At 37.3% G+C, this 18,601-nt stretch overlaps 1 long non-coding RNA gene across 1 annotated transcript in view; it reads left to right on the top strand.

The window, feature by feature from the left end:
- Positions 1 to 18,601, top strand: part of LOC129458791 (uncharacterized) — a 52,333-nt gene that overhangs the window by 13,907 nt on the left and 19,825 nt on the right. The window lies entirely within an intron of this gene.

The raw sequence follows: 18,601 nt of genomic DNA, 5'->3' as shown, positions 1-18,601 counted from the left end.
TCTTGAAATTGCACCTGGGGTTGAAATATTTTGAGTTGGTAGCTTCTTCAGTGGTCATAGCTCTCAGCACCCAGTTAAAAAAAAGGGGCCAAGTGGGACTGGCTGGAAGAGGACCCCCATACAGGTCATCAGAGCTCTTTCAACTCTGCCTCTCACAAAGCTATTTTATGCAACATGTTTCACTGCCAAGAGCAAATAAGAAAACTGATCTTAGCCCAAGCTGGGGCATAAGAATCTTGTTTTAAAGCTCATCCTTCTGCATTTTTTCAAACTTCCTTTCTCCACCCCACTCCACTTCTTATCCAAACCCTTTTCCCTTCCCATCACTCATTTCCTAAATAGGACCCCTTATACCTTCACATCAATATGCACTGTGAGAGCTTCCTTATCTCCCATTTAACTGTGTTCTATCAACATAGTTTTTTAACTTAAAGTAATAGTTCTGATAGGATTCATAGGTTATCTTGGGCTAAAACAACAGCAAAATTTGGCTCATGGGAGAGTAAATCTTGGGATTTGTTTTAAATGGCTAATTATTTTACTTAGTCTGCAGTAGGCCTTGAACTCTAGGAATGTGTGCCACAAATACCAATAATAGATAGAGCATGTCAGATTTTTCAGAATTCAGGGGAAATGCTTTTATTCAATTTTGTACGTGACCAAAAGCGTTGACATCTTAGTCACGTAAACCCATGCTCCAGACACTGCATGCACACAAACACAGGAGCTCAAGCCCATCCACCTCTTCTCATGTTATTCTTTCCCCAGCTTGGCATGCCCATCTCACTATGGTTCCAGAGCCCACAAGAGTGCATGGCCTGTTTTCTTTCTGTTTCACCCACAGATCACATGGGTTCTACTGGAAGATATTTTCCCAAATGAATACTCATGAAGTTGCCACAAGATCTTCCCATTCGACAAGCTCTGGGTGTTTTTCTTTCTTAAAAAAAAGGAGGAGCTTTAATAGCTGCTTTAAGTTTACTTTCCCTGGATTCTTAATTATATTAAATACCCATATATTTCCTCCCTGAGTATTCATTTAGAAAGAAGGTTTTGTAATAGTCACATTTAATTTATCAGGGTGTAATAATTTGTGTTTCCCAATCATCTTGCCGACTTTGGTTCATTATACTATTGTTTCACATGAGTAAGTTAGCAAAGTTTGGATTGATTGACTCTAATTAACTAAAACTGGTTCCAGGCTGTGCATCTATTGTCATGGTAGCTAGCCGCAAAGCCCTAAACTGCTCAGCAATGTGATATAAGGTAATATTGATTTGAAAACTGTGGATAATATGTAACCTTGGGCTTATCTGTGAGACAAACTTTAAAAAAAGGGTGTGGGGAAGGAGAGGTATTAGGATGAATTTAAGGACACTTGGGAGTATAAATCAGAGTTTTCAGTGGGTTTTCTTTTTTTCTGCCTGGAGAAAAATAACAGATGTGTTGAACTACAAATGAATTCAAAGTTTAGCAGTAGGAAGACTAAGGATTTCATGGTTTCTGAAACTGTGAATAGGCTTGCTGACAAAAGTCTAAGATCTACTAAAAAAAAAAACTATGGGGAGACTTCAATTTTGGTAGGGGAAATCTCAAGTTTTCTTATTGAAAAAGAGGAGTGGTTGGAATTTGATCTTTTCTCTATTGCTAACATTTTATAGTCAATCATAATCTTTACCTGAAGGGAGAAAAAAAGGTTTTCGAGAGTCTGATCACCTGGAAAAATGATTGCATTTACAGCCTGTAAACATGAACAAACACTACTCTTCCAGATCTTGCTATTTAGTGCTGGACAAAAATCAAGTTAAAAAAACTTGAATAGGATGCTGTAAGAGAGATTCATTGATGAACTTCTAGCTTTCCTATGCCAGTGCTGCAGCTTCTGTCATGCCTCTTTTCAAGTAGTAGTTAAGATCTGATACATTTGATTGCTGTTGCACACTTTTTCGGTTCCATCTTCTTTACTTATAGAGCTTCAGCTATTTTCCATGACACTCTTATCAACTGAACTGTCTTCCTCTTCACTCTTTCATTTCTCACCAACTTTAACAGAATAGCCTTTATGTCCTGGCAGATGGATGAAGCAGAAGTTTAACTTATGTACTACAGAGTCTTGCTTGAGAAGTGTACTGTCAGAGAAACAGAAAACTCCAGTTTTTTAGCTGCTTCCTTCGTTGGCACTGTGCTTAAGTCTTTTCAGAAACTGGGGACAGGCAATTTTTATGTCAGTCTTCTCCATTGGATGGTTTTTCTTTTAATGTTTTGTGACTGTTGTGGCCATGTGAGAAAGAATCAACCTCCAAATATCACAGTGGAAGAAGCTGCATTCACCAGGGTTCTCCAGAGAAACAGAACCAACAGGATGTGTATATACATATAAAGAGAATTTATTTTAAGGAATTGGCTCATGTGATTATGGAGGCTAACAAGTCCTAAATCTCCATGGTAGGCTTACAGGCTGGAGATCCAGGCAAGACCTGATGTTGCAGTTCAAGTCTCAGGGCCAATTGCTGGAGAATTCTCTCTTGCTCTGGGAAGGCCAGCCTTTGGTCTCTTCAGACTTTCATCTGATTGGATGAGGCCCACGTACAAAATGGAGATAAATCTGCTTTACTCAAAGGTCACTGATTTAAATGTAAGTCTTACCCAAAAACACTCTTACAGAAACACCAGGTGACATTAGACCAAATATCTGAGCACCAGGGCCCAGCCAAGGTGAAACATAAAATTAGCCCAGGACCCAGACAGAGGCAGAGACCTCTTAGTGATGTCTGAGGAGCCAGAGAAAAGGAATATGGGAAAGAGAGTGGCACAACTTTATATTTGGAAAGAGAAAAAGGAAGTCATATGGCTGCTCATTATGAAGTATTTCAAATTATCACCACACAAACATGGTCCATGCAACACACACCTGTCTTTTTGGCTGAATATCTTAGCAACAAGGTGTCCTCACATCCTTTTGTTCTTGGTTACAGATAGAGATCATGGTAGTTCTGAAGCAGTGGGCCACCAGGGGCAATGTGGTGAAATGAGAGACAGTAAAGGCCGGCTCAGTTTCCTTCTGCTCTTACTCCCTCTAATGGCAGGGGGTTGACACATCTACCCCTGAGAATGTGTGCCCTGCCCTTCTTTCTAGAATTCAAAACAGCAGTCCAAGAGATCTCTGCCATGTTTACAGTTTCCCTGCCTCCTTAGCACCAGTTGCAACAGATTCACTCCTTACCAAATAGAAAACAGGTATAATACTATTTTTGTCGGCAAAATGTTTATATTAACTTCAATAATCAAACAACAAACATTCTTTAAGTCCCTAGTAGGTACACAGCACTGAAGAGAATGCAAAAGAAAAAACATATTTCCTGCCTGTAAGAAGCTTGTAATTTTTCTGGGAAGGAAGTCTAATACGTGGCAAATTAATAGAATTAATAGAATTCATCAAGTTATTAGTGGGGGCAATTTCCAATAGAAACTCTATTGGAGTTTATAGATGGTGAACATAAATATGAGATGGAACAGCTCACCTCTCTTTGTGGCTAAACTTAAATATGTTTTGCAAAAATTGAGGGATATTGTTTAAAATGGGTCAAGAATTTGCTTATTCTTACTCAAACCTCTCCCGTCTCTTCCAATGATTATATGTCTTCCTGCTGTCTTTTTTTCAGTTTACTTAATTAGTAGTCAAATTTATCAAAACTGTACAGAAACACCTAAGAATGAATTTTTGATAGAGAAGATTTGGAACTTTTGTCTGTAAAATAGAATACGTCTCTATACTTGTAAACGTTTAGTTTACCTTCTGAGGAAGAATCCCAGTTTTTCTGGAGATGGCAACTATTATTAGCAGATGAATCTCTAATATCAGTTCTATCAACATTCTCCTTTAGCTTTTACTTAAAGAAGGAAGATAGACAGTATCTAGAAATTATCCTGGATGAACTCTGCCTTTCTAATAATTTCTGGAAACCTGAGAGTATTCTGGGTTCCCTGAGATGACAAATTTATTGCAACACCCTCTATTTGCCTAATCCCCACACAAGACAGGATGACCCTTGTGGCAGAAAACAGTTTCAGGGAGATTGACTCTGAACTGAAGGGTAAAGATGTTTACTGAGAGACCTGAGTCTTCACAGTGGGACAGTTAATAGGGCAGGCACTAAGGTCATTGCTGTAATACTCTAAGGTTGAACTTGGAAAAAAAGCACCAAATGTCACATTTGTGGGGCAAACAAAACAAAGTCAGTACTGGATAGTGAGCAGTACACAAAGGGCTGATAGAAGATGAGATTAGGTCTGAGGTAAGCCCAAGGAGGGGAGCTAGGAACTCAGACTTGGAGAGTGGACCAGACACTGGTAGAGTAGTCTTCCCTTATCCAAGGGAGATACTTGCAAAGACACCCAGCAGATGTCTGAAAGTGCAGATAGTACAGAACCCTATATATACTATGTTTTTTTCCTATACATACATACCTATGGTAAAGTTTAATTCATAAATTAGACACAAGAAGAGATTAACATCAATAATATAACGATTACAATCTACCATCATAAAAGTTATATGATTGTGGTCTCCTCGCTCTCAAAATATTTTATTGTTCTGTACTCACTTTTCTTCTTTGATCTGTAGGTCTGTTAACCAAGACAGCTGCTAAGTGACTTATAGGTGGGTAACATAGAAAGCATGGATATGCTGGACAAAGGGATGCTTCATGTCCTGTGTGGGACGGTGTGAGAGATTTCATCACGTTGCTCAGAATGGTACACAATTTAAAATGAATTGTTTTTAAATTTAAATATGATTTAAATAGGAATTGTTTGTTTCTGGACTTTTTCATTCAACATATTTGGACTGCAGTTGACTGCGGGTTACGGTAACAGATGAAGGTGAAACTATGGATAAGAGGCACTACTGCACATCCTTTTCCCATGGTTTGCACTTTTATATTCTGAATGTATTTAATCTGACTGCAGTAGCAAGGTGGGTTGCAGAGCTGGACTCCAAGCCAGCTGCACGCTCCATCCCTTTTACTGATGGATACATGACAAGAAAATGTCTTCTAATTTTGTTTCTTTATCTGAAAGGCAAGAGAATGCGTCTGAGATGACACAGAATTCCCACTAAAATCATAGAATACTGGAGAGGCAGTGATCTGTGTCTCACGAATCAAAGTGTGGCCCATGGAGCAGCAGAATTTGAATCACCTGAAAACTTGGCAATGCAAAATCTCAGGCTTCAGCCCAGACCTACTGCATTAGGATGTACAATTGCACAAGCTTCTGGTGATTCTTGTGCACATTAAAATCAGAGAGGCAGGCGGATCACAAGGACAGGAGATCGAGACCATCCTGGCTAACATGGTGAAACCCCATCTCTACTAAAAATACAAAAAAAAAAAAAAAAGAAAAAGAAAAAGAAAAAAAAAAAAATTAGCCGAGCGTGGTGGCGGGTGCCTGTAGTTCCAGCTACTCAGGAGGTTGAGGCAGGAGAATGGCGTGAACCCGGGAGGCGGAGCTTGCAGTGAGTCGAGATCTTGCCACTGCACTCCAGCTTGGGTGACAGAGCGAGACTCCGCCTCAAAAAAAAAAAAAAAATCAGAGAGTGTGATTCGAAGGGAGATGGAAGTTCTCCCTTCTATAATACCACTCACAGATAGTCATCCAGCATCTGCTACAAACCCACTGGTGATAAGGAGCTCATGATTTTTGAAAATCACAGTGTTTGCTAATTAATTCTCCTTTAACTTTGAGAACCTAGCGCAATAAACGACAAATTATAGTTGCTCAATAAATATTTATTGAATGGATGAATAAATGGATGAATAAATGTTTCATTGCCAGTTGAAAGTGTTTGTCTATATATTACTGGATCTAGCTGGATAATAAATCTACCTCCCATATCCAGCCCTTAAATGGAATAAAAAAGACTGTTTGTTTCATATAGGCCTCTGTTTACCAGGCTATGTCTCGTCTCTTCAGCTACTTCTCATATATCAAGATGTGTAAGTTTCTCACTGTCCTTGGTACCTGCTGGTCATGTGTTGGATTTTAAGTGCCTCTCATAGAATATGTGACCTAGGATTAAGCCTGTCCTCAGAGATGCTCTCAGCAGCACACAGCACACACAAGCAACACAAGCTGATGTCATTTCTCTGCTTCTGCTCTGGGCTTTTCTAATTTAGTAAATTGGCTGTCACATCACTAAAAATAGGAAGTTTGAACTTAGGCTCCCTTTTTTTTTTGTCTGAGGTTATTTTGCTTACCACAAATGAAGGCCACAGAAGCTAAATATATGTCTACTTGAATGATGACTTTATAGCAATAAAATGAGCCCACAGGGGCTAATGACTCTGTAATCAGCTTTTTTCAACCACTTTTTATATTGGGCATAATTTTCTCTCTCTCTGAGAAATTCTACATCATTTATCACCAGACTAACATGAGCAAAAGAAAAAAGGCATGAGCTGAGAGATTAGAGGCCACGGCCTGTCTGCTATGAGATCATAATAGTAAATTTGCCCGGAGGGGACTATTCGATTTTGGATACTAGTACAGTAGATGCTCATGTCCTGTTGTTTTTTAGTTCAAAATTCTCATTTTGGCATTGACTTAAGAAGTTAGGTTTTTAGAAGAATTTGTTTTGTTCGTAGTTTAAAAATGACCAGTCAATAGTACACCAACGCAGGTCCTCTTTACAAATTCTTTTCATTGGTCAATGCCACCTCCTTGTTGTCTTCAAAGGAATGTTATCAAATCCCTCCTGTTGACCCACTCAAAAATCAGTCTTTGGTAAACGAGAGTAGATACTTTTTTGGGGGTCATACTATTAACATTTTCATGTGCTTGTGCTCCAGAAAACACCATTTGAGAAACATCTTTTTTCCTACCTATTATACCAAATTATTTAGATTCTCCTTCTATGGCTTGAAACTGAGCCTGCTCCTTTGGCAACTATTCCTTTTCCAGAGCTCATTGCTTTGGGACCTGGCTCATAGCAGATTGCACTGAATATTCTCTGCTTATTCCTCCAGATCTACCCTCTACCATTCTGTTGCCTGCTCCCTGCCTTGGGAGCTGACCTGTACAGATTACATCAATGGACCCTCATACTTCTTCCTCCTTCATCCTTTAGGTATAGGAGTGGCAATAGCTCTACTCCTATTAGCACAGGATTTCTGCACTATTCCTTATGGCTCCTCTACAGCCTACTCATGACTTTGCATTCAGTGCTTTGTACATAAACCTTTCTTGAATTATTCTAATTTGATAATTAGGTCCCGTTTGTCCCCGTATCTTGGATGATTACAGCATTCATTCATTTGTTCTCTTATGTTTTTGGTTTTTTAGTTATTTACTTTAAAAAATATTTTATCTTCAATTTTATTTTTTCACCTTCAAAATTTGTTGACAAACATTGTATATATTCAAGGTATACAATGTGATGATTTGAAATATGTAAGAATCGTGTAATGATTATTACAATCAAATTAATTAACACATCCATCATCACCTATGCTATACGTTAGATTCCCAGAACTTGCTCAACTTATAACTGACAGTTTGTACCCTTTGACCAACATCTCCCCATTTCTCCCACCCCTCAGCCCCTGGCAACCATCATTCTACTCTCTGTTTCTATGAATTCAACTTTTTTAGATTCTACACATAAGTGAGGTCACACAGTATTTATCTTCCTGTGTCTGGGTTATTTCACTTTGCATTATGTCCTTTGGGTTCATCCATATTGTTGCAAATGGCAGGATTATCTTCTTTCTTATGGCTGAATAGCATTCCATTATATATCTACATCCATATTTCACATTGTCTTTATCCATTCATCCATTGATGTATACTTCAGTTGATTTCATATCTTGGCTATTGTGAATAATACTGCAATGAACATGGGCATGCAGATATCTCTTTGAGATACTAATTTCATTGTGTTTTGATATGTCTCCAGAAGTAGGATTGCTGGCATGTGGTAGTTCTGTTTTCAATTTTTTGAGAAACCTCCATACATTTTTCCATGATGGCTGTTACAATCTACTTTATCACCGATAGTGTCCAAAGGTTCCCTTTTCTCTGCATCATCACTAATACTTGTTATCTCTTGTCTTTTTAGTAATAGCCATCCTAACAGGTGTGAGGTGATAACACATTGTGGTTTTAATTTGCACTTCTCTTGTGATTAGTAGTGTTGAGCACCTTTTCATACACCTGTTGTTTATTCGTACGTCTTCGGAAAAAAATGTCTCATCAGGTCCTTTGACTATTTTTAATTGGATTATTTGGTATTTTGCTATTGAACTGTGTGAGCATTTACTTAATTACTTACTCATTTATGTTGTAAATATTTATACATTACCTACTATTTATCAATCATCCTGCTAAATTTCACAAGAACTCATTTTCTACCAAAAAGTCAACATACTTTAAACAAATCTAACCCATGAAGTCCTCATCTAAGTTGCTCCATATCATATTGGGACAAAGAACTGCAGTTGGGAGACAGGTAGTATCAGTACTATCAGTCATCTCAAGGTGTGTCTGATACTATTGGGACACTGATAAGAGCTTCTTTTCATATCAAGTCCTTCTTTTTTTTTTTATTCACTTAGGCCAAAGTACAAGTAACAAATCTTATCGTCTTGAATCAAAAGATTTATAGAAACAGAAGAGAAAAGTTCTGTTGGTGTCAATAACTGTAGTTGTCCTTTGGTCTCTAGCCACTCATTTTTTCATAATTCCTAGATCTCCTGTTTGGCCACTAACTTGGCTTCTTAGGCACGTGTAAAGCACCTTCCAACAAAAAGTTTTCGTGGTACTCATAGATTTTTGTTTTCTTGTTTGTTTTTGCTGTAGTCACCAGCAAAGGACTAAGATGTTTTCACTCCTTAGATCTTCCCTTGTGTCTGTTTAAGAAGAGGAGTACTCACTTATTTGAGTAAGAGCAGAGTAAGGTTTACTCTCAGGGATAAAAGGACAGAGTCCTTTCATTTGGGGTTCCCTTTGGTTTTGGTTGTAACACAATATCATTGCTTTATGGCAGTAATGGTGAAGAAGCATTTAGTTTGTATTAAAGCAATCTTCGGCTGCATTAATAAAAGTTAAGTGGCAAAATTAAGGGATGTGAAGGTTCTGCTGTTCAATGCAGTGATAAGAAAACTACTAGGGTGTCTTCTCATAATATCATTTTAATGAGGAAATAAAACATTTGTCACATCTCAAAATGAGGAGCATAATACTAGTCAAGGTTCTGAAGGGCATATCGCATGAGAAACCTGTGAAACAAAAAGAAGATGTAAAATAGTGGTTTTAAAATACGAAAAATTGAATTTATTCAATTCTCATAATGAGAATTCTCTCTCTCTCTCTCTGTGTATTTTTTCCTCCAAAGTGGAAGAATTACTTCCCAATTCATTTTATAAGGCCAGAATTAATCTGATACCACATTCTAGATGACATTTCAAGAAAAGAAAACTATAGACCAACAGTCTTCATGAGCATAGACACATTTTAGACAGTCAAATCCAGCTCTCTCTCTCTCTGGGTATACACACACACACATATATATATGATAATATATCATGACCAGATAGCATTGATCCCAGAAATGCAAAGTTGGTTTAACGTTTGAAAATCCAAAAAAGAAAATCCTTGTGATCATCTCACTGGATTCAGAAAAAGCATTTGATAAAGTCCAACATCTATTCCTGACAAAGGAAAAATTACTCCAATCAAACCAGAATTAGAAAGGAGCTTACTCATTCTGAGAAAAGCATCTATGGAGAACCTGTAGCTAACTTCATACTTATGGTGAAAGATTAAATGCTTTCCTCCTAAAACTAGGAAGAAGATAAGGATATTCACTCTTACCACTATGTTCAACATTGCATGAAATACTCAAGCCTGTGTAATAAATCAAAGAAAGGAGAGTCATCCAAGTTGGAAAGAAATAAGTAAAACTATTAATTTGCATTTCTACATGATTATTTATGTAAATAATTATATGCAACTTATACAAAATCCAAATATTAAGTGAATTTTTCAGGGTATAAATACAAAAGCATTTATATATACTAATAATGTGCTATTGCAAATTAAAAATTTTAAATATCACATATGTTATGGTACAAAAAGCATAAAATACTTAAGGATAAATTTGACAAAATGCGTGAAAGATCTGTGCACCAAAAACTATAAAACATTCCTGGGAAAAATTTAAGAAAATCTAACCAAATGGAAAGATGTATTGTTTTTGCATGTCAAAAGACAATATTGTTTAGATATTAATCTTCCCAAAATTGATGTATAGATTCAATGCGTTCCAAATCAAAATCCTAGCAGGGATTTTTTTTCTGATAGAAATTGACAAGCTGATTTCAATATTTATATGGAAATGCAAAAGTCTCAGAGTAGCCAGAATAACTCTGAAAAAGATCAAAGTTGATAGGCTAACACTTTCTGATTTGAAGACTTGTAAAAGTACAACAACTAAGACAATATGCTATTAGCATCACATAGACAATAAAACAATGGAACAGATGACAGAGTCTATAGACAACTGAATTTTAACAAATGTGTTAAGGCAATTCGATAAAGAAAATATATTCTTAATAACTAGTGCCAAAAAATTTGAATGTTCATATATTAAAATAACTTCGATCCATACCTATCACCATGTATAAAAATAACTCAAATGAATGATATAACTGAATGTAAAAACTTAAGATTGTAAAACCTCTAGAAGAAAACAAAAAAGAACATTTTTGTGACTTGGATTAGGTGAAGACTTCTTAGATATGACCAAAGACTCCCAAGATATGATTAAAAAAAGCCTTCTTCGATATGACAGATTCGTTCTATAAAAGAACAAATTGAGGGCCAGGCATGGTGGCTCACGCCTGTAATCCCAGCACTTTGGGAGGCCGAGGTGGGCGGATCACAAGGTCAGGAGATCGAGACCATCCTGGCTAACACAGTGAAACCCCATCTCTACTAAAAATACAAAAAATTAGCCGGGCGTGGTGGCGGGCACCTGTAGTCTCAGCTGCTGGGGAGGCTGAGGCAGAATGGCGTGAACCCAGGAGGCGGAGCTTGCAGTGAGCCGAGATCGCGCCACTTCACTCCAGCCTGGGTGACAGGGCGAGACTCCATCTCAAAAAAAAAAAAAAAAAAAAGAACAAATTGATAATTTGCACTTCACTAACATTAAAAATTTCTACCCTTCAAAATATACTGTTAAGTAAATGAAACAACCAGCCACAGACTGGGAGAATTAATTCAAAAATTTTCTCTGTAATATATATATTTCCTTTTATTTAGAAAAATAAAGAACTGTAAAAATGCAATAATAAGACAACAAACACTTCAATAAAAATAGGCCAAAGAGCTCAAGCCTGTAATCCCAGCACTATGGGAGGCCGAGGCAGGAGGATCACGAGGTCAGGAGATAGAGACCATCCTGGCTAACACGGTGAAACCCTGTCTCTACTAAAAATACAAAAAATTAGCTGGGTGTGGTGGCGGGAGCCTGTAGTCCCAGCTACTCGGGAGGCTGAGGCAGGAGAATGGCGTGAACCCTGGAGGCGGAGCTTGCAGTGAGCAGAGACCGTGCCATTGCACTTCAGCCTGGGCGACAGAGTGAGACTCCGTCTCAAAAAAAAAAAAAGGCCAAAGATCTGGACAGACAATTCACCAAAGAAGACATGTGGATGTTATATAAACATAGAAAGAGATGTTCAACAACATTATTCATTGAAGAACTGCGGGTTAAAAGTAACACAAAGTACAATTACACATCCATTTGAATGTTTAAAATTTCAAAGTCTGATCATACTTCATGTAGACAAGGATGTAAAGAGAGTTGAACTCTCATACACTGCTGGAGGACATGTAAAACGGTACAGCCGATAGGAAAACAGTTTGGTGGTTCTGTGAAAAGCTAAACACATACCTACCATATGATACAGACATTCCACTTTTAGGTATTTACCCAAAATAAATGAAAACGTTCCAATAATTGTACAAAAATGTTCATGGCAGTCTTATTTATAATAGCACCAAATAGAAACGACCCAAATGTTCATGAGCAGACGGATAAATAAATGCATTTTGGTATATCCCTAAAATGGAATTGAAAATAATTATGTTGACAAAAGAGCTAGACAAAAACGAGTAAATACTATATGATCTCATTTATATAACATAGGAAATTCCAACTAATCTATAGTGACAGAAAACAGATGAGTGATTTTTTGGTGCAGGGTAGGGAGTAGAGGATGGAGAAGGTTGGATGAGTTTATAAAGGAACTGAGGGACATGTTGGTGTGATGGATATACTCGTGTTGATTGTGATGATAGTTTCACAAGTGTATATAGATGTCAAAACATCCAATTGTGCACTTTAAATATGCGCTGCTTATTTTATGTTAATTATGTCATTAAAACTCTTGAGAGAGAGAGACAGAGGAGAGACAGAGAGAGAGAGAGAGAGAGAGAGAGAATGCCCCAGAAATTGATATGATTTAGTAAGAGGCTGATAGTTTTGAGTGGCTTCCATACCTTTCCTCCTCTCTCCCTTCCTCCCTTCCTTCTTTTCTTGCTTCTATTATGAGATTAAAAATTATATTTTTAATTAAAAATTAAAAAATATCTTAAGAATTAACAAAGAATATACATTAAAAAATAATTCTAGAAGCTCCTTGGAATGGAAGGTGATACCTTAGAAGGAGGGAAGAAAACAAAAGGAATAGATCAGCTGTGTTACATTAAAAATGAACAGAGAATAAGTGAGAAAAGTGATGACAGGGAAACATGGCACCATTGCAGATGGATTTTTCTGCCCGGAGATGTCAAATATTCAGTGTTCACTGTTTGTGTTTGTGTTGCTGTGTGTCATAAAACTTCTCTCTGGAAAAACGATTTGGGTCAGTCTCAGAGCAGAGATAAAGGAGCAGCTGCTCAACGCAGGGCAGAGAAGAATTTGTTACAGGCAAGTATTTCCAAGAAGGTACTGCATCTAGAGCCCTCCCAGCAATGTTGGGAACACATCGGATTTTCCACTGGAAATGGAATTGACTCTCAGATGATATCTGGATGGCACTTTTTTCTCTATTTCTTAATCAACATGTGCCAGTAAGTATGTTCAGGATTAGGAATTCAGAGGTGAATAAGATATGGCTTTGTTCTGTCACAGCACTCAGATTAAATTTTGTAAAAACAATAATATGGTGTGAAAAGTAGGATGATAGTGGTAATACTTGAGGATAGTGGATGTACTTGCTCCAGAATTTCTGTGTAGGATGTTTTAGTGATTGGCATGTGGCAGCAATGGATGTGGCTATATATATATATATATAATTTTCTATAAGAACCACATAAAATGATAATAAAAATAAAATAATAGGATAAAATATTTGGTGTCCACATCAGAAAATGCCTGCTCGTGAGCACTAATAGAAATTATTGAGGATGCTGAATTCTCCATGCAGAAACTGACCTTAGAGGATGAATGGATGTTTAGGTGGCAGAGAGCTTGGGGTAGGGTTTTCTGTGCTGAGTATACATCCACAGCAAAACACAAGTGTACCAGTGCAAGATTTTCTGTTTGTGGAATGGCAAGTCCCTGCTTGGAAGATCACAGATGTCATGATAAGAACCAGGTAATCATTTGGCTTTTCTCCTTAGCGCTTATGGAACACGAAAAAGTATATGGACTTTGGACAATGATTCAAGCTTCATCTCTGCCCTCACGTATATGAATTAGTTGGCAATTCAAATTCAATCCCCTCATCCAATTTTACCTTTGCCCCATCAATATGAATTTATTAGTAATTCAATCTAAGTCTCAAGTTTTTCATCTCTAATATGAGGAAAACAGTTTTGTTGGAAGAAATTATAGGATTAGACACTACACACACACACACACGTAAATAAATACATAGTACCTGGTACCTAGTAGGCATGTGATAATTTTTACCTATTTTTATTGTTGTTGTTCTCGCCAGGGCTCAAATTATTACCGGAGATGAGAGTTCAACATTTAGTGCAGGGCCAGTGAAGTTTCTAGGAAGAATTGTTATTCAATTTTTTTAAAAATGAAAAACATTGGTCACATTCTCACTGAATGTGCAGCTTTTCCCCAGGCACTTGACAAGGTGCACCAAAGATTCAACACATATCTAAGGAGTCCTTGAGTTATAAATGACCAAACTAACTTAGTTAAAGGAACTAGACAAGAATATCATATAATCAATTATAGGAGTGTGCGGTATAGGCAAGAGATGTCACAGGCCCGTGATGCTATTAGCCTCCTGTTGTCTTTAGTATATGTGTAAAATGATGTAAGCAGTCGAATGCCATGTGCAAAGTACTAAGTGGTCCCCTAGTGCAAAGTACTAAGTGGTCCCCTAGTGGCCAGAAAGAGTTAATACTACATATATCCTGAGAGGAGCACGTAAAAACATTTCCTACCCACACATTATTTAATTCCCAGGCTATCCTCATTTGAGCTGATAAGAGTTTCCCATTCTAATCAATTTATACTTCAGTGATAGGCAACAAACTATTTCCCCAAATATTATTAATCACACGGACCCACTCTCTTCCCTAATGTACTCTTGAACTTACCTTTCTCATGGTTTACCGATTTCTACAGATTATGCATTTATTTGTCAGGCTTTCTATATTAAGATACGAACCTTTGAAAGGAAGTAATTGAGTTAGTGCTATCCGGGGGAATCATGAGGTCCAGGTTTTCCAGGCTAGGACAGTCCTGGTTTATGCTGATTTTCTTAGTGTAATTATTAGTATCATCCCCTCTTATAATCACAATTGTTCCAGTCTTGAGAATAAATTATATGGTCACCTTCCTGCTCCTTTTTTTTCCCCTGATGAAAACTCTAAAAATACCAGTGTAACTCACCTGGACATGAGGTCAATCTGCATGTGATCCCTGTCACTCCCGCAATCACCAGGGCTCACTTGGCTGATCTGTCTGAATAGGCCGTTTTCTTTTGCATATTCCCCAAGTTTTCTTCCTGAAGTTGCCATCCAAATCAGAGAAGAGGATTGTTGATGATGTATGTGCTACTCGGCTTTCTTGTTTGAGTTTTCTCACAGGCTCTCATAAGCTCTAAAAGTCACCACTAATCCAGTTCTAATGCCATGCCATGTTGGTTGGGCAGAATCTGCAGATCTTGGGTGAAATAATGTATCCGGCAAACACCCAGTCTATATCTACAGGACTATGTAGCCTGTGCTGCTACAATTAATGTGTTAATGGGTGAAAGAAGATGATCTAGATACGAAAATTGAAATAGAACAAAAGGAAACTGTGAACACTTTCTAGACACAGCACAAGCATTATCCACAATGGCCCAAATATCACCTCTTATCATAGTCAGAACAATATGGACACCTGTAAAATCCAGCCAAGTGAGACTTTCAAACTCAAATTTATGCTTGATGTGTCAGAACTAAATTGGTACATTTATAGGCTAGTTGTGTGAATGCAACACAGTAGAATTGTTTTGGAATACAGCAATGGACTTGTGAATGCCTTGTTAAATCGAAGTACACTTTTCTGGCTCAGAACAGATTTCTTAAGAAGTATGCCAATGTCCTTATATGACTTGTTTCAGAAACAAAGATAATATTTTAATGGGTAGTTCAATTCAAAATGCCAAAATTAAATTATTACAGATAAAGAGGCATGTACAATTACATTCATATTCAGAAACCGCTTTGTGATTTTGATGAAGAATTAGAAACAAAATAATACCCTAAATGCCTTAAACAATACATTTTTTTCTTCTTTTCTCATTATCACTGACCTGAATTCAACCTTCTTCCAAGCTTTTACTCACATCTTAACCGTATGTATTTACACGTGAATGAGATTATGAATTTATGACTCTAGGAGATAAACACATACATACAGACTATAAATGGTATTTCATTCTTTATACCTCATAATCTTATTCTTAGGAAGAGAAAAACCTTAAAATAAAAATCTGCCCAATAGGTATTATCACATATAATAAAATACATTAAAAGTTATAACTGGAATAACAAGATTTGGGAAATTTCAGCAGCTGCTTGGTGCTGAATACCAATAGGATCATTCTGGATTCATCACATAACAACGCATAGAAACAAACAAATGACCATATTTAGTAAATCAAAAGAGACAGTCTTCTGCAAAGGCCTGGATGGGATCTACGGTTAGTTATATAATCACAGATGGGTGACAGTCAAAGATCTTCTATGTGGCTATAGCAGTTATTTCTGCTAAAGGATTTCAAGGAGAAATTTGGAGTTTATTATTTTATTATTATCAGTCAAATTTTGACACAAGATATATATTCATTCTTTCCTGCAATGAATGTTCAAGCTCTTCCATTTCTGCCAGAGACAGAGTATGGCCAATATTGAGTATAGAGAGCTGAACATAAAAATTATAGTTGAATGTTAAATAAAATAAAATGTTCTACATTTCTGTATACACTTATGCCCAGGATTACTAACACAGAGTGACCAAACTATTGCAAGAGTTGTTTCTTTATGTTGGCTATTAGAAAGCTCAGAGCCTAACTTGCAGTCATTACTTGCAAATATAGAAGGCTTCATGAATGTATTTTGTACCAACTTCCCTTCTTGGCTTACTTGATTCCTTACTATATTTTCCTTCTGCCTAAGTTTTAACCTGTTTTAAATAATGTTTTCTTACTGCTTTAGTTTGGATGTGTGGCCCTTAAATCTCATGTTGAAATTTGTCCCTAATGTTGTAGGTGGGGCCTAATGGGAAGTGTTTGGGTCATGAGATTGGATTCCTCATGAATAGATTAAAGCCCTCACTGTGGCATGTATGAGTTCTTACACTGTTAGTTCCCATGAAAGCTGGTTGTTAAAAAGAGCCTGGTGCTTTCCTGCTTTTCTCTTGCTCCCTCTGTTGCCATGTGATCTCTGCACATGCAAGCTCCCCTTCACCTTCCACCATAAGTGGAAGCCTAAGGCTTTTACCAGAAGCTAAGCAGATGCGAGCATCATGCTTCTTGTACAGCCTGCAGAGCCATGAGGCAAATAAACCTCTTATTTATCAATGACCCAGCCTCAGGTATTCCTTTAGAGCAGCACAAAACAGACTAAGACACTATAGAGTATTAATTTTTGTAGGTCACATGTAGATACATAATCTTATCTAAGAGTCCCTCCAAAATTATGTATGTTCTATAAATGCTGTGTCATAGCACCTATGTTACTTATCTCATTTAATTTCTTCAAAAAGGACATGAAACACCAAAAATTATCTAATACTGTATGTAACACAGAACAATGATTTTTGTAGAGTATTTCCTCCCTCCTCATTTTACATGTTGTTACCTTTCTGCCAAAATGCCAAAATGTTTTGTATAATGCACACCACCAATGTAGTGTAAAGCAGGGTAAGAAAAGAGACACTTCTCTAAATTTTTGTCTGCCATAGATTTGTGCAGAAGTAAATCAGCCACAGAGATCATTTCAGCTATAAAAATACAGTTAAAGGAGAGCTCATCTGTTGTAGGCAGTGGCAGGCAGAAAGAACCCACAGTAATTAGTTTAAAAGCCCAAATTTAAGGAAATGCCCATTTCAGTTTTGCTGTGGATCGCTATTGAATAATGGTGGAATACAGACGACAGTGAGTGACTAAGAATATAGAAGCTCAAGAAGAGGCTCCAGGGGGGACCAGGTTGAGATACTGTTAAATGCTCTTGTGGTGTGGGAGAATTGCAGCTCTGAAGTTACCCTTGCCCTCCATCTTTTGTTTCCCAATGCCAGTCAGTCACTCTTAAACAACTCTTTCTATTGTAATGATTAAATTATGATCCCTAGCAAGCATTTGATGTCACAGCTCTTCTGTTCAGAGTAGGGAAGCAACTTCTTTCTATAATTATGCTTTCTACCAGTGATATTTAAAGTTTGCTCTTCAGCTTTCTGAATTTTGTTGTGATAGCCCTGAGGGTGTAAAAGAATTCCTCTCTGATGCTTCCTGACTGACTTCTTTCTCCTTTCCTTTCTCATATCTCCTGACCTTTCATTGGAATGGGCCTGATTATACCTCACAAGTTTCATCCTTTGAAACAGAAGTTTTCAGTGCGACTGGTCTCTTAGGTCAGGTATTGGTGCTATTAGAAACCTGATGCCTGTAGTTGAGGTTTTTGTTATGTGGTTTGTGACATGTTGTACAGAACAATCTGTTACATATTTGCTCCATGGATAGTACACAGAATCTTCCTATATGGTTCCACTGGATTAGGAGCAAAATCAGAAAGAATACTACTAATCTCAATGTCTTACAGGGCTTAAGAGGTGGGGGTAAGATCAACATTGCCTTGAATTTTAATGTCTTATTGCATATTCAAGAACAAATTTATTAAATATTATAGGGGAAAAATCCTTCAGGCCTATTTCTTTAAATTTAATCCTTGATGTATAGGGCAACTCTCTATTTGATATGCTGTAAGAAGGCAACCCACATTGTTTCAATGTAATCTATCTATGTTTACCAGCATTCAGGAAATGCCCGGCCTGAAAGACGGCTGACAGGTGGGCCATGGCATCACT

This window comes from Symphalangus syndactylus, chromosome 1, assembly GCF_028878055.3.
Source record: "Symphalangus syndactylus isolate Jambi chromosome 1, NHGRI_mSymSyn1-v2.1_pri, whole genome shotgun sequence".
Classification (NCBI taxonomy): domain Eukaryota; kingdom Metazoa; phylum Chordata; class Mammalia; order Primates; family Hylobatidae; genus Symphalangus; species Symphalangus syndactylus.
Note: the sequence above shows the minus strand (reverse complement) of the source record. Positions and strands in the feature narration are given on the sequence as shown.